This window comes from Triticum aestivum, chromosome 7A (assembly GCF_018294505.1).
Source record: "Triticum aestivum cultivar Chinese Spring chromosome 7A, IWGSC CS RefSeq v2.1, whole genome shotgun sequence".
Taxonomy (NCBI): Eukaryota; Viridiplantae; Streptophyta; class Magnoliopsida; order Poales; family Poaceae; genus Triticum; species Triticum aestivum.
In genome coordinates, this window is record NC_057812.1 from 478,237,881 (window position 1) to 478,243,471 (window position 5,591).

Sequence of the window (5,591 nt, forward strand, 5' to 3'; positions counted from 1 at the left end):
AGGCGAATGTGGGCGACGTCGAAGTCGATGAGCTCGGAGCGGTAGTTGTCGCGTGCCCCGAAGGTGACAGGGAGGCGGACCTGCCCAATCGGGACCGTGGAGCCGTCGGTGATACCGGAGAAAGGTTTGGTTGGCTGAAGCTGGCTGTAGGGCACTTGGAGGTTGTTGAATGTTTCCATGGACAGGACGTTGAGCCCTGCCCCGCCATCGATGAGGGTCTTGGTGACCACCATGTTGCTGATGATTGGGGAACAAAGCATCGGGAGGACTCCGGCTGTAGCCGCACACTTGAGCTGATCTGCTGAGCTGAACGTGATGGCGCACGCCGACCACCTGAGAGGGCGCGTGGCTTCGAGCTTGGGAAGGACTGCGTTCACTTCGCGGGCGAGCTTCTTGAAGATGCGTTGAGAGGCTGGGGCTTGAGCCCCGCCCAGGATGCAGGCGATCGCGCGCGGCTTCTGGAAGCCCCCAGCCTCCTCGTCCTGGTGGCAGTCCTCATTTCTCCTTGGCTGCGGCGGCAGCGGTGGGAGGCCTGCGTTGCCTTGCAGGCGATCCTCGCGAGGCTGATCCCTCCAGTCTCCCTCGCGAGGCTGATCCCTCCATCCTCTCTCGCGAGGCGGGTCTTGCCAGCGATCCTCGTGAGGTTGGTCGCGCCACCCTTGGCGCGGGCCACAGTCTTCCCAGCGTCCTGCGTTCCTTCCTCCTCCTCGGCCGTAGCCCCGGTCACCGCGGTCGGGGCGACGACCGATCCTTCCTTCACGCACGGTTCGGAGTTCTTGACATTCGTTGGTGTTGTGGGTGTGGAGGTCGTGGTACACACAGTACCGGCTGCCCTTGGAAGGTTTGAGCTGATCTCTGCCCCGCTTGGTGTCTGGTTCTACCGTGAGCACGGCAGCCCCCTTACGCTTCACATCCTTGGCCTTGAGCTTCTTCTCTTTTGGGTCTGCGGCAGGCAGCTCGAGGAGGGAGAGACGCCCTTCCTCAGCCCTGGCGCACTTGTTTGCCAAGTTGAACAGCTCCAAGGAAGTGCACAGGTCTTCATGCATCGCCAGCTCCTCCTTCATCTTGACGTCGCGCACGCCGTCGGAGAAGGCCGAGATGATGGCCTCCTCAGTCACCTTGGGAATCTTGACGCGTGCATTATTGAAGCGCTGGATGTACTTCTGCAGGCTCTCCCCGGGTTGTTGCTTGATGCGGCGCATGTCGCTCACGGCGGGTGGCCGGTCGCAGGTGCCTTGGAAGTTGGCGATGAAGCGGGTGCGCATCTCCTCCTAGGAGGAGATTGTGCCTGGAGCCAGGTTCAGGAGCCAGGTGCGGTCCCCGTCCTTGAGCGCCATGGGAAACCAGTTCGCCATGACCTTCTCGTCTCCGTTGGCAGCTTCGATGCCCAGCTCGTAGAGCTGGAGGAACTCTGCAGGGTCAGCCGTGCCGTCGTAGCAAGGAGGCAAGTCTGGCTTGAACTTGCCGGGCCACGCGATGCTGCGTAGTTCGGTGGTGAAGGCGCGGCAGCCTGTTGTGGCCACGGGAGGCCTTGGGTGATGGAGAGCCTGGTCTTGCATGTCCCCACGCGTTGGAGCAGGAGGATGGTCGCGACGTGCTGGAGCAGGGAGCGCCCGGGCAGCTTCTGGCGGGCGTGGGACTTCTTGGCAGCTCTATTCTTGCCGCGCTGGCACCTGGTGGAGCGGGTTCCGCCCAGGGGCCATGCGCCTTGGAGCCATGGCGTCTTCTTGAGGAGGAGGCGGCCGGGGTGCCGCCGGAGCCTCGTCGCCCGCGCGGGGCGGGGTGCGGTGCAGCGGAATGGATGGCGCAGGAGAGCCCCCTGGGTGCGGACGAGCTCGGCGACATGGTCGAGCCATTCTTCGTAGACGTCGTCGACGGGACGGTAGCGCAGGAGCTCGTTTGCCGCGATGAGTGCATCCCGAGCCTCCATGGGCGCGCGAAGCGCGCGGGACGAAGATCCAGCAGGGGCGAGCGAGGGAGTTGCGGTGCGGCCGTCTTGCCGCACGGATGGATGCTAAGACGATGCTTGCCGTTCGTCCCCCGCTGGGCCGGTGGCGGCGTTGACGGCAGGTGATGGGGAATGGCATGGATGCCCGCCGACAGGGGCCGTCTGGGCAACGCGGGAAGCGAGTGCGGCCCGGCGCTCGGCGCGGGCCCGACGAGCGTCAGACATGGGCGTGATGGTCGGAGGAGAACAGGGCAGCGGAAGACGAATTCCGGCGCACCCCTACCTAGCGCGCCAAATGTCGGATTTCGGGTTCCGGCAGACCCTTGAGGTTCGAACACTGGGGTGCGCGCGGAGATTTTGCCTCCTACCTACTTGCACCCCTCCGCCATGCTAGGATCTAAAACTAAGGAAAGAACAACACAAGAGACACAGGGTTTATACTGGTTCGGGCCACCGTTGTGGTGTAATACCCTACTCCAGTGTGTGGTGTGGTGGATTTCCTCTTGGGCTGATGATGATGAACAATACAAGGAAGAACAGCCTCGCGAGGGTCTGTTCTTGGCTAGGGTGATGAACTGCTCGGAGGAGTTCAGTCACCCTTCTCTCTCTCTCTCTCTGCTTCCTCCAACCGACCGAACCCCCTTGCTATGTGGGTGGCTGGTCCTATTTATAGAGGCCCTGGTCCTCTTCCCAAATATCGAGTGGGAAGGGAGCCAACATTGGCAGGCTAATTTGAAGGGGGACAACAAGTATCAGCTATCCTGACAAAAGTAGTCTTCGCCTGCGCAAAGCTCTGGTGATGACGCCGTTTTGGGCTCCACGATGACCTCCGTCTCATAGTCCTCCTGGTCTTGGTCTCGTTGCACCGAAATGGCAACCTTTGCCTGATGCCTCGGTACTCCGCGGCTGCGCTTGCCCCCTTTGCACCAAAGAGGAAAGGAGGACGCTGCGCGGGCTGGCACCCGCCTGGCGCCCTGAGTCGTCATGGCTTGCGTCACGGGCACCTCGTGAGGTACCCCGCCTTGATCTCTCCGCCTCCTCGTGAGCCAGCCTGACGAGGCCGTGCCTGTGGATGCTCCGCGTCATCCGCCCCGCGAGGCTTGGCCCCTCGCGAGGGTCTTGGGTTTGTGTTGGTGAAGATGGGCCGTGCTGGGCCCCCCTTTGAGCCACGCCGCAGGCCGCAGGCAGGCAAGTCTGGGGACCCCCGTTCCCAGAATGCCGAGAGGTTGAACAGTAGCCGGTGGAGTAGTGCACGGTAGAGGGTGGATGAACAGGAGCCCGCGGAGGCTGGAGGAGGTCGACGGTAGCCCGTGGAGGCTGGAGGAGGTCGACGGTGGAGATGAACAATATCTCGTGGAGTCCCATTTTGCGGTATGCCACATCCCTCCTGATGAACAGGAACCCCGTTTCGACCGTAGCGCTCCAACACAAGTCTATTTCGTCTGTTTTGTGATACGCCACACTCCTCCCGATCAACAGGATTCCCGTTTCGACCATAGGAGGTCCGTTTCGTCCGTTTTGCGGTACGCCACACCCTTCCCGATCAAAAGGACCCCCGTTTCGATCGTAGGAGGTCCGTTTTCTCCGTTTTGCGGTACGCCAGACCCCTCCCGATCAACAGGACCCTGTTCCGAACATAGTAGGTCTGTTTCCTCCGTTGTGCGGTACGCCAGGCCTCGTTTCCATCGCCTGTTCCGTCCAAGCCCTCCCGATGAACACGACCATGCATTCCGTTCCGACCCAGCCGGTTGGCTCCCACGCGTTCCGTTGCCTCCCGATGAACACGACGCATTCCGTTGCCTCCCCATGAACACGACGCATTATGTTGCCTCCCCATGAACACGACGACGACACTGTTTCTCCGTTCCGACCCAGCCATGTACATGAGCCCTGGCCGTACGTATGCGCGAGTAGGCGTTCGAGACCCCGCCCGTATGTACACATACGTGGCCATATTTTCTTTTTTGCACCCTGGCCGATGTACGCACGTGTACATGCTACGTGCGCGCCTCTACTACGACACGTACGCGCCTCTACTATAACACGTGCGCGCCTCTACATCCACCAGTATATATGTACGTACACGTTCGCGACCAGAATGACATTGCTACGTACGCTTCGACCAGGTGGGTCCCGACTGTCAGGCACTTCCTTGCCTACGAAGATGTAGCTGGTGGGTCCCATTAGTCAGGGGGGCGAATCATTTTTTTCCCGGACGCATTTCCTTGCGTGCGAAGATGTAGCTAGTGGGTCCCAACAGTCAGGGAAAACATTTTTTTGTGAAATACAGTGGCCCGTCCGATGGGTCCCAGCTGTCAGGTGGAGGAATCATTATTTTCCACGTAATAAGGAGGCACTTCCTTGCTGTGGCCGTGGACCCAGCTGTCAGCCTCTCCACATACAGTCCACGTTCGATGGAAGTCGTTCCTTGACCATGGTGGACGACGGCGAGGCCTAGAAAGGGGACGACGGGGAGCCGGGGAAGACGCGATAGTGGAACCCCGCGCGGAGAGGAGTACGAGGGTTCACTGGTTCGGCTGCGGTGTGAGGCTGCCGTCGCCGCAGGGCGTGGCCAGCGATGGGAATAGTAGGGGGCAGTGAGGCCTCCGCGGCAGCACAGCCGTCCATGGGAGGCAGGAGTATGCGGCACGACCGGCGCTGCTTTGGGCGGCTGGAGCAAGAAGACCAGAGGTTGAAGAAGCACTACGGCGGTTGGATGGACATCGTACGGTCACTGGAGGTAGAATCGTTCATATTGACTAAAGTTGACAAAGGCCCCCATCCCAGTCAACTTAGTAGGCCCACAAGTCAGCCTCCCACCATGGTGGGTCCCAGCTAGCAGGGGGAGTATTCATTTTTTTGTGCGTAATAAGGAGGCACTTTCGATGGGTCCGAGCTGACAGCGGGGGGAACATTTTTTTCACGAAATACGCTGGCCCGTCCGGTGGGTCTCAGCAGTCAGGGGAAACATTTTTTTCATGAAATAAGGTGGCTCGTCTGGTGGGTCCCTGCTGTCAGGTGGAGTAATAATTATTTTGCGCGTAATAAGGAGGCACTTCCTTGAGGCCGCTTGGACCTAGCTGTCAGCCTCTCCATATACAGTACTCTTCAGATGGAAGTCGGTCGTTGACCACGTTGACCACGCCGCGCCGAGAGCACCAGGGCGGTGGTCTGGACGACGGCGAGGCCTAGGAAGGGGACGATGCGGAGCCGGGGAAGACACAGCAGTGGAAGCCCGCGCGGAGAGGAGTACGAGGGTTCACTGGTTCGGCTACGGTGTGAGGCTGCCGTCGCCGCAGAATAACATGGGGTGTGGGTGAGTAGAGGGATGGCCTGGCCAGCGGTAGGAGTAGTACGGGGCGGTGAGGCCTTCACGGTATCACAGCCGGCCACGGGAGGCAGGAGCACGCAACACGACCGGCGCTGCTTTGGGCGGCTGGAGCAAGATGATCAGAGGTTGAAGAAGCACTATGGCCGTTGGATGGACATCGTACGATCACTGCAGCTAGAATCGTTTATATTGACTAAGTTGACAAAGCCCTTGGTACGCGTCAACTTAATAGGCCCACAGCTCAGATTTGGCAGAGAACATACAGACCATTTGCGATTTGTAAGAATGTACATCCCATTTTTTAATTCTAAT